The following is an 11873-nucleotide window of genomic DNA, read 5'->3' as shown; positions in this document are numbered from 1 at the left end:
AGGAGGAGGACAGCCAGGATCGGTTTTTGACAACTGGGTACCGATGTTGGCGCGGCTTGTCGACAGCGATGCTAATTTGTTGCCCTCTCTCTTGCGGGCCGCCGGCGGGGCTGCTCCGGGGCCGGCCCCTTGTATTATTATTACTTGCCAGACTAGTGCCGGGATAATAGTTACACCGCGACCGGCGCCAACTGAGCGTCGGCGGGCGGGCGTGGAAGCCGAGGCGGAGTTGCGCACAAAGCGCGGGCCGGGGCCGCCGGCGAGGCGGAGTTGAGCGGCGCGGAGGCCTGCGCTGCTGGCCGTGCCGGGCGGACGCGCGCTGCCATTGGCCCGACGTCGCGCCGCGCCGCCGCCCCGCGGCTGGGCTGCGAACTGGCCGCAGGGGAGAGGGAGCGCGGCCGCCAGACGAGATCGGGAGACTGCACAGCGCGCCCATCGGCCGCGTTTCTCTGCCGACGTGCGCGTGCGTGTGGCGTGTGCACGCGTGTGCCAGACCGACCCCGAGACGACAGGCCATGGCCCTCCCTGGATTGCCCGCTGCCTGAACCGGAGCCCGCGGCGCGGACCAGCGTCGACGGTAACTGCCAGGTAGGCCGACGGCGCCGCCGCTACCTACCTGGGCCTCCACGTGGACAGCAGCAGCCTGCACGCTGCTATTTCGGTCGCCAAAATAGCAGTGCGTATGCAGCCGCCCGTCTCAGTGTCTTCGCGACGACGTGCGATCAAGTGCCCGCTCGGCCTCGTTTTCGCTGCCCCTCGGGCGCTTGTCGACCGTTGTCGCTGCTCGCGAACGCGCTCGGAACGCGACGCCCCTACGTGCCAGCTGTGGCCGACGTGTAAACAGCGTCACAGGGACTCGGTTGTTTCGAGCCGCTGTCTGCCTCGGCATCAGACAGCTCTACAAATGATGCATTACTATGTTCAGTGTGTGTGATTAGGGCTGGACGAGCGTGGTCGTAACCGGTTTAGAAGGCGTTGGAGGAATGTGGATCTACTACCACGTGACTGTGATTGCCGTGCAAAGCCTAACTGATGTTGTTAGAGTTGTGTCAGTTTAACGTTAGCCCGTACATGCTCACCTGTCATGTTTGTCAGAGGCATGCACACAGCCAGCTAGCTGTGTTGCCCTCAGTGGCATCCAGTGTGTCATCCAGTGTGTCGCGAAGAACCGTTGTGTGGCGGTTGCGCTTGACGAAGCGCACGCTGCACCATAGAGTAGGTGGCCCACGTGGGAAGATTTCTTAGTAAGTGACCTATATTCAAATGCTTACATGGTTGCCTTGGTTTAGTCAGTCATTAAGTAGCATTCCATTTCGAAATTGGTGGTGAAAACAAGTTATATGAGTTAAACCAATGCGCAACCTCAAGTGGCTTCCACGATTCAGATGCTTTTTCATATATTGTCAATATCAGCGTATTACTGTGTTGCGAGTGTGGCGGCAAGAATAGATCAGGCGAAAATGGCATGTCTATCCCGCAGTCTTTGATGCAGCGCTTGTTGATGTCTGTGTGGATTCTTTGAACGTAAGTTATACAAAAGAGTGGGTTTCACGGATTGTAGCGAACGTTAACATGTCATGAAGTAACGGGTCACGCACATCACTTACCTCGCGCTCGCTCTAGGTGAAGTCTACGGCGTAGAAAATAAGAGGTGCGAGAAGTGTAAGTTCGCATGCATGAGCGTCTATAGTTCGGTTCAGCGCTGGAGCGGTGATGCCTGAATGCTTGACAGACATGACAGTGTGATCATGACAGTGCGACACACGTTTCTTGATGTACTGCAGACGAGATCAGAAGCATACCTTGCCTTGATATGTCAGAAAATCAATGTCAGAGTTTGGAACCAGCATGCTTCGGCGCATTATCCTCGAGCTATCCGTCAACAGCGTCAACTCGGTAACTTAAGTAGTGAACCTTTTGCAGCAAGCTTAGCCCTTGTCACTGTGCAGAGTATATGAAAATTAAAGTACAATAAGGCTACTATTTATAATCCTAGTTTCTTGACATGATTGCTACTGCAAATACATCTCTGCAGCGCGAATCGCCCTGAACGAAGTTCTCGTTTCTGTCAAAATTGCGTGCACGATACCTAAGTGAATACAGCGCTGTATACTACTCACAAGTTGGAATTGATCTCGAACAGCCTGTACTTAGTTGCTTTTCGCGTGTGTTAAATACCTTAAGTATTTTCATCACAAAGAGAATGTCTTGCCTCACTCGAAAATAGCAGTTTCATGTAAGCAACAGCCGACATAAGAATTTGCCCATCTCAGTCTTTTTTGCTCTCGCCTGCGCTATAACATATATATGCCGTTCGCAATAAAATAAACTTGTTTGAGGAATAGCTTGAATCAGAGCCTGTCGATACAATCAAAGAAGCAAACATGTGACAGATGCTAAGTAAAATGCTCACTTGCCGCGCCGAGGAGACTGCAATCCTTAACGAAACTAAGTTGTTTTGCAGAACGGCACGCACGACTAAATTCGATGCCTCATGTCTGAAATATTGTTCCCACAGATGCACGGAACAGAGCAGTAACGAATTTCGCCAGCTTTGGCCTTGTTTCTGTTTTGAGTAACGCTAAGCGCTGAATACTTTGGAGGCAAATACGGATATGCGTGACGTATTCAAGATATCTTCACTTGACTATCATGTTGTCAGTTTGAATGAACGTGCTTTTAAGTTTGAAAGGGCCTCGTTTGTGCGTTTTCGGCATGAATATATGACTCTCATGCAGTTAACTGGTACATACATCTGAGGCGTGACGCTTGTCGAGAACGTATGTCTTGTCAATACAGCCCGATTATACGTTTGCACAACCAAAGCTTATTGACACAACCAAACCTTATTGATAGCATGACTTCAGGCATAGAATAAGTGACATGCACCGTATTACGTCCTCTAAAAACGAATGTGCGAAAAGCTTGTATACTTAAAAAATTTGTAAAAATAGCAGCCAATGAGAATAATCCTACTGACAGAAGTTTTAGGGCTAATGTTTAGTATAGAAAACTACAGCGATGAAATTGACTGCAGGTTTAACAAGCATCATTATGCGAGTTTAAGTGCCAGAGGTTTAATCTGCTAAAGTGAAAAAGTATCGCATCCTGCCTGTTAGCGTCGAAGTCTTTGAGAACCCTTTTGAAGAATATAAGCTCTGTCAGAGACCGCCAGCTTTCTCGTTCATTATGCTGAAATATTGCGTTCTTGACCACCGAATGTTTGAACGACAGTTACATGCAGTCGGCGGAACAACAACGTCACTTTGTACGCGTTTATGTCAAAATCCCCTATACGTTAGTGTACTGCACCTTGAGAAATAACCAATGTGGAAACGCGCACATGAAAACGCCTGATAATTGTTTCAAGTGTAGTTTACAAAATATACGTACGTTGACATAGACTGAGTGCTCGATCCACTACGAGAACGTGCCCACTTCAGTGGACGCCACAGATATATAGGTACAGATTTTCGTACTATTATTTCATTCATAAAGCTAATCGACTCGGATTAAGTATGTCTTATGCATGCGGATTTGTTGACGATATAGAAGACTCGGTGACCTTGCGAATTTTATTAACAAATAAAAAGAAAGGAAGAAACGAGCGGAGGTTGGAATGGCGTGGGAGTATACCTGCTGTCTATAGAGTAACAACAGTGTTAACGTTCTTGCCGTACGGCTGTTAATTTCAATGTTTGTTTGCAAAGAGTTCACTTCGATATGCGCTGCGGTTGCGTACTGACGTTGAGCGGCAAAGCGCGCGTGGCCTTTCGCAGAGCCCAGATCGAGAGCCTCTATTTTTTTTTTCGAGTTTTATCGAGCGTATTATCCATGTGCGGGCCCGCGACAAATTAACAAATGTTGTACAGATGGCTAGCGACATGCCGTATACATGCACGAGCTACGTGCACTATTGAGAACAGCTGTTATTACGTCCGTAACATGTGTACACGCACGCAAGCGGAGAATTCAGCTCGCATGGCTCATGACATTTCTAGCCGGGAGAAGCTCTTTTTTTTTTTAAACGACGAGTTGTGCGTCATAATTGTGGGGAAACAAGTACAGGGGAAAAAATGCAGATACTCGTGAGGCAATAACATGAACGCATAATGGGTCTGTCAGGCCACCGATGTCGTTACCACACTGCAGTATACAGGTTTCCGAACGGACATTTACAACCTCGAAGCTGAACGACTGTGAGACATATATAGGCATATGTAAGCCGGATCCATGGTATAGATAATTATAGCGAAATGACAAACAATACGAGTTGACAAATTGTTCGGAAATGGAAAGCGAGAAACCATTTTCTTTAAGAGTGCGAAGAGGTATTAATAGGCCCTACATCATACGTCTTAAAGAGTTAGGCAGCTAAGCGAAATCGTGGCAACAGCTCCCATAATGTGACCATGGAATCTATAGAGCATAAGATCGTCATCCTGGAGGATGTGAAATAAGCGAAATGCTATATAGCGGACGGCAAAGCACTAAAACAGTGTACATTTCACAGACACGTAGCCTATACAGATTACCTATTACTTGCTCAATTATCTCGTTGCTATCTTGAACCAAAGTGAAAGGTGAGAACCGAGATTACCTGCAAAGGCATAACCGATGCAAGCGTGCGCTTGGTTTACGTTGGTCGTACGATTCGTTTGGCTGTTTGTTGCGCTCGAAATTGAATATCAGGGAGCCTGCGATAGAAATTCTTCAGCAGCGCGCTGAAGCATCCTCTGATACACGACAGCTGTTTATCCGTGTTTCGAAAGTCTTTACGAGACCTCAAACAGGAAAACGCGCGAATTGTGTGCCCAATTTATCTACAAAGCGGAAGCCTCGACGGCATCATGCGCAAAGCTCAAACTGCCCTCCGCTATCTCCCCGTCTAAAAAAAAAAAAGAAAAAGAAAGTAAAGAAAGAAGAAAGAGCACGAGACGCTAACGACACGATCCCCAACACCTGGCAGGCGTGGCGATGCGTTGCTGCAAAGTATTTCCGGTCAGGAGCGTATAGTATGTACCGGGGGGGAATAGCACCCGATAAGCTACGGCGTTCATATAGTTTCTCTCTATTTTCTTTTTTGACAACGCCCTGATGCCACGCATTTTGACGGCTGTCATTTGGGTGAGAAAACGCTATACACAGTGTCAACAGGAGTGTGTTCGTATGGGGACATCGATTTTCTATGACCGCTTTTTTTTTATTATTTCTGCGCGATTGCGTAGCATGGTGGGAAAATCAGCCGAGAGTCCGCTGAAAGATACAGCGATAGCCACTGAACCGTCGCAAATGACTGTCGGCCCACGTCACTTAAACGGTGAGCAGGGAAACTGAAGAGAGTACTGTATACGCGGAAGAAACATTCTTTATAAGTGGTTTTTAATTGCATTGCAAGGATTTAATTAAGAAGCTTCTCTTTAATATGATCATTTCTGGGGGTTTACGTGCCACAACCACAATATGATTATGAGGCACGCCGCAGTGGAGGGCTTCGGATAATTTCGATCACGTGGGGTTCTTTAACGGGCACTGACATCGCGCAGTACACGGGCCTCTATGGCATTCCGGCTCCATCGAAATGCGACCGCCGCGGCCGGAATCGAACCCGTGTCTTTCGAGCCAGCAGTCGAGCACCATAACCACTGAGCCACCGCGGCGGAGTCCATTATTAAACATTCCTCGTTTAACTTTCAGTTTGGTATTCAAACCTAGTGGAAATAATTTTATAATGTAACCAGGATAACACAAAACATGAAGCAATACCTACCTGCACTGCGCCCTCCCCCCCTTTTTTTGTGCGTGTGTATATGGAAGAAGCATATATAGCGAGCGGTGCCCATGTTGAATTGGTGATGCCTTCAAGCAGGGCAGTGAAGGGTCTGAAGACAAGTATGAACTAAGGAAATATTTGACCTACTTATTATGCGATGTGAATGATTTCCCTGGCGCTGTCACGTTTACTTTCGCGCCTTTCGTGTTATTCAGCAAGTTTCATTCGTGTATATTCTATTCAAGAGCATACATTTGCATTGAACAAACGAGCAGCCAATCTTTTACTTATTTTTATTTATTCACAGAATACTTACATCGCCCTGAAGGCATTACTTAGAAGGGAACAAAACATAACCAATAAGAACATCGGAAAAAGCATTTTACACAGATATGCTCGTCATACACGCGGTGAGCGTTTCAATGTTATTTAAAGAAATACGAATAAGCAAGGTGAAGAAATATAGTTATTCAAGAAATTGAGCATATCCATTTGGAATTTTGGTTATATTGCCAGCTTAAGGTATGTGTGTGCGGTCAGTTGGCATATAGACATGGAATGCTCAAAAACAAGATTCGACGTGTCATGTATATACGCTCGCATTTGCTTACAGAGTACTCAGCAGTTCAGTTCTTTAACTTGCTAGCGCAGTCATTCTCATCCGCCCGTTGCTTTCCTATAGAGGCTTATTGGTTGAGCGCTTAGCGGACGTGTTTACAGCTAGTTTGCAAGCGGTGAAATTGATTTGAGAAGCAGGTGCTAGCGTCCTCGTGGTTCTGCACGTGTGAGCGTGGCAGTTAACTCGTTAAATGAATCCATGTAGAAAATAGCGCTATATATATACCTTTGTTCTTGTTGAACGGTAGCATGTATGCCACTCTTGTGAGTCGAAAACACACGCACTTACATGTGTAACAGCCAACTAATGGACAGCATTTGAAATCGTTGGATTTATCTCGAGCTTTGATAGTGTACATGACAAAAATGAGAAGGTGTACAAACCTCATTGCGATGTACGAAACTTCGCACTTTCTAATTTAATTTCAGCTTATCGGTTGGTGGTGCCGGTGTCCGTCACATAAATCTCAGTGGTTTGCCACGAGTTTATAATAAATCAAAGAAATAATGTAGGAAGGAAATTGCAAGAAAGCAAAGAAGGAAAGAAAAACACGTTGCCCGCGTATGAATTCGAAATTCGGACTAGCAAAATTGCAGTCGTAAGTTCTTGCTTTTCAGGTACCCCGCTTTCGACTTTTTTCCATTTAATTAGCGGGTCCATAACATGTTACAGACCGCAGTGACACACACTTATTACATTTCTTTAAAGAAAACAAACAAAACAGAGTAAAGGTAGTGGATAAACCACCCCATTGCTGACCTTGTCAATTTGAAGGTTGCTCTGTATAGGTCTAGGGGCTCCGACCCGCGGTAGCCAGTGAGGAACATACGCTTGCACTTTGATGACTTTAATGTACTGAGCGATGCTCTCGCTAGACGGCAGGCATTCGGGTTGCCCGTTGGGGTCGTTTAGTGAAATCCGATCGACATTCTTTTCCCCCTTTCATGACATTTATTTTAGCGCTCAAATGACTTGGCGGAAGTTCTAATAAACGAGCTAATGAGACGATATATACAGTGACAGCATATGGAGAGGAATACCAGGTTTGCAGAACGCCGCTTGCAGCTAAACAAATGACTGACGCCACGCTGTTCAGCTTGTCTATAGGCTATATAAATGGGGTGAGCGAATATAAATGAAGCGACACCGGTAAAATGCGAACGATAATATAGGAAATAGTATGAACAAGAGCCGTGTGTCTTCGCGCCTCCTTCCCGATGATCTTTCAGAAGCGATGAGAACAAGCCGACATTAAAGAACGCTTTATTATTTTTTTTCTGAGGTTGATGCCTCATGCGCAAATGGGAGTTTTAGACCAGCTCGATACGAGACAAAACAACGCGAGACTTTCTGCGTATACTATTCAGGACCCCGCTGAATCGCGTCACTTATTCGCAATCTGGACGAAACTGTCGTCGTTCGTCATTTTAAGCGCCTTTTAACACTTCGTGACAAACAAGTTTGTATTGGCTTACGCATATATTTAAACCGTCAGATCAGTATGACAAGCCAACGGTACCTACATTACTGCCGTCTGCTGTTTTTAAAAAGGAACCAGAGTGGTTCCGATACCTCTGTCAAGGACTAATGCGGCAAGATAACTTTATTTACTAGCTCGAAATCTTATACGCACATTTTGGTGGTCTACCAACTACCAAAGGGGTCAGCTATATAAACTTGATCCTTCGCTCAAGCTACAGCTACCATCGCGAATTTCCCGCTCCGATGCGACGCTGTTATGCCGCTTTTGGTTAGGCGTTGCATTCACAAAGATGTACTCGTTTCGCATCGGTATGGCGGACTCCTCTATACGTGCGACTCCTGCGGAACCGAAGAGACAATCGAACACGTCTTGTGTAACTGCGCTCGCTATGACGCGCAGCGATGGCCGCTCCGGATGCTTTTGGGCCAACTGGACTCCAGACCATTTTCTGTAGACAAGATTCTGGGACATTGGACATGTGCTTCGAAAGCGCAGAAGGCAACTAAAGCGCTACTGAACTACTTGAAAGTAACAAATCTGATCGACCGCGTGTAGACTGGATGTGCTCCTCCAAGCGTGCTCGTGATTCTGTCCATCCCTCTTCTCTTCTCTTCCTCTGTCTCTCCCCCTTATCCCTCTTCCCCACTGCAGGGTAGCAAACCGGACGTGCGTCTGGTTAACCTCCCTATCTTTCCTTGCTTCTTTCTCTCTCAAAGTCGAAGTGCTTAAATGTTTTCGGTTAGAATATTGTACACAGGCAAGCGCACACTTCGATATGTTCAACAGCGTGCCAACCCACTTATATACCCACGCCGCTGTGGTTTTTTGATGTAGTCGTTACTCGTCGATATGAATAGTCATACACATGAATAGCTATCGAATTTATTCTCGAAAGCGGCGCCTGCAACTAACTTACGTGCCTGTAGAATCAAGTGGACCAGCAGGAAGCAAGCGCTTCCAGCTTGTCCATCTCATCTTCTCCCCCCCCCCCCCCTCCTTTTCTTTTTGCCTTTTCTTTACGCTATAGCCCACCGTTCTACGCTATAGGTTATGGTAAACGGGCACCTACAGTTCGAAAAGCCTGCATGTAGCCGTATACACCGATATTCTACAACAAACAAGTCTTGATATAATTAAGCCTAAATGAATTTGCGCAACGCATACTTTGCTTCTTCATTGTTGAACATGAGGAGCTGTCATATATTCAAGTGACAACGGCTAGTGTATATACGAGCGTTTGAACTAAAGCTCAGACTGCGCCGTTGACAAATATGCTTCTAGAGTAATTGTTTCTGCAACCTATTCTCCTGTAAATAGCTTGCTGCCAGAACAGAAATCCCATATACCTCGCTGTGCATGCATGACACATCGAATTCAGTCGTCAAATGACAGAAGCGGCAGAGAGAAGGCACATGACGTGCTGCTTTCGGTCGGGCGTCTTCCTTCTGCCATCTATATTAGTGTTGCCTACTGAATTCGTCGTTAGCTGAGGAAGAAAAAAGAAAGAAAAAGGAGGGGAAAAAAAGTGGAAATGCATGAGGGTCACTGAAAGTGCTTGGCTATATAGGCGAAAAAAAAATCGTTTTTTGGTGTACGACTATTAGCAGTACAATCAACCTATCAAAGCATCCAAGAACTGTCCACAGCTTGCTTAATGTACAACTGTTACTCCACAGTGTATTTCTATCTGTTGGCTCCCATTTTTATATTGCATGAGCAGTCCCCAGTGCAGTTGCTTCTCTATTCATAATTATGCGGGGAATACGTTTTCTGCACGGGTTTTCGATTGTGACGTCAGACATTGCGTTGGCGTGAACGGATTACCACAAGAGGGAGAAGATATAAGAAAACAAAAAGGTTGGTCGACCAGCTCAGGGTACCCTATACTTGGCTATATCCCTACACTGAAGGGGAAAGGGAACTTGCCAAAACGTCGCTGGTTATTCATTACAGGAGCAAGTTTACTGCTGAAAATGTCAAGTGTGAGCTAACTGGGCAAGCGACCATCAGGATACTGCTGCTATTTGTTTCGTGCTGATATTTGTTCCGAGCACAGTATGCCTATACACGTTGTTTTTCCATGTTGCTTACAATTGAACGCCGGGCGAGCACATCAAATAAGGGGGGAAATCGGAATAGTTCAATCTGGCTGATATATTCACCGGCAGAGAAATGAATTACTATAGTATGCATTGATATTTCCGCGAGACATCGCGGAAATATCGATGATAAGATGGAGCCACTTTTAATTTCGTGCCGGGCCGTATGAATGCGATTTCAGGCACTTATCAGTGACTCCTTGCGCCGATAAGCTGGACTGCTAAATAAATAAATAAATAAATAAATAAATAAATAAATAAATAAATAAATAAATAAATACAAGAGACCATCGCTTGTTCACCCGCCGTCCTCTTACTCACTATATTGTACCCATAGCACACGTAGCGCGTTCTTATTCAGTTTTGCTGCTTTATTTTTCCTTTCCATTGAAAGGAAATGAACATCCGCTAAAGGCTACTGTACAGTTAGTAGCCTGACGAGGTCAATGCGCCCTGAACGACGGCAAAGAACCTGGCAAATACAGTAGTATTAACACAGCACACACACACTGCCATTGAGGTACAATAAACGAGAAAAACAATAATTAAATGAAGTTACTGGAACATACAGATACACACAGCTCTTTCAAATTACGCGATAGAGAACGACGCCAATTAAACGCAATAAGGATTTCGTAAGTTCGGCAAAAAGGCAAGCTATAGCTTGCCATTTTGCCGAACTCAGTCCAACGCACACACAATGCATTTTGCATACTGTATACCAAAGAAAAACGACAAGTTGCCTGAACACCGTCGTGTTTATGGCGTATATATACTTTTACTCGAGTGCAGATTGGACTTTCGCTGCGCTGTGGCGCTACCAGCGAATTGCCGAAAAACTCCGGCAACTTCTTAATGGCGGAGTCAATAATCAAGGAGGTTAGAAACGGAACACAAGAATTTCGCGAGAGGGTCGTTCGAAGCACCCGACATAGAATTGTAGATCACCAAGCAAGGCCAGCAAGGCCTGCCTTTGTTACGTTGAGCACTGCAGGATTGTAGTTAGCAAGGTTTTATTTCTTCCGCTCTTAATCCACACATATTCCTCAAGACAGATATGAATACACATACGAATGCGCATTATACAGGTCGAGAACCACGGCAGCGAAGATCGTACACTATACTTATAAAAGGGTGGACTTGAGCAGGTTGTCAAGCGTGGTAGCGGTAAAACGTGGATGTTTAGCATGGTCACAGGATCATAAGTTATTTCAAGGCTGTTTGTGATGTATGAATTACAGCAGAGGGGTGCAAACCACCAGTCCGAATACCGGACCATGGTGTCTGAGATAATAGGTGCATCGTTTGAACGGAGGCAACAACTATACGGATGCAATCGTACGAAGTGCCACTATGTTGCATGTGCTATACGAGTCTATACGAGTTTGTCCCCGCAACGCGTTCTTGGGCATATGCGATAACAGATGATTTGGCCTTCTTTTGACATACCGCCGAGCGTAGACACTGCCTTCCCTGAGAATTGAACATATTCACCGGACTAATTTACACCCGCCATGGAGGGGTGATGGTGCTCGACTGCTGACCCGAAGGTCGCAGGATCGAATCCCGGCCTCGGCGGCTGCATTTTCGACGGAGGCGAATATGCTTGAGGCCCGTGTCCTTAGATTTAGATGCACGTTAAAGAACCCCAGATGGTCGAAAATTTCCGGAGCCCTCCACTACGACGTCCCTCATAATCATATCATGGTTTTGGGACGTTAAACCCCGACAATTATTGTTATACCGGACTGCTTAACTGTGCTAGTTCACAGTGGAGAGATACGAATAAACTGGACTTTATAGCGACTATCCTGCGAAAGCGAGACCCGAAGGTCCAGTAAGCAAATGTAATACTCTAGAAGAACGCGAAACGCGACATCAGCGTATGAAGTTGGCTAC

General features: G+C 45.9%; 1 protein-coding gene across 1 annotated transcript in view; it reads left to right on the top strand.

Moving 5' to 3' along the window:
* The first annotated feature begins 400 nt into the window (after window positions 1-400).
* The window catches only part of LOC119375421 (iroquois-class homeodomain protein IRX-6), a 120120-nt gene continuing 108647 nt past the window's right edge, over window positions 401-11873 (top strand). The window contains exon 1 of the mRNA XM_037645600.2: window positions 401-588. The gene's annotated coding sequence lies outside the window, so the exon portion shown is untranslated. The remainder of the gene's footprint in view (window positions 589-11873) is intronic.

Source organism: Rhipicephalus sanguineus, chromosome 1 (genome assembly GCF_013339695.2).
Source record: "Rhipicephalus sanguineus isolate Rsan-2018 chromosome 1, BIME_Rsan_1.4, whole genome shotgun sequence".
NCBI classification, from domain to species: Eukaryota; Metazoa; Arthropoda; class Arachnida; order Ixodida; family Ixodidae; genus Rhipicephalus; species Rhipicephalus sanguineus.
This window is presented reverse-complemented; position numbering and strand designations above follow the sequence as displayed.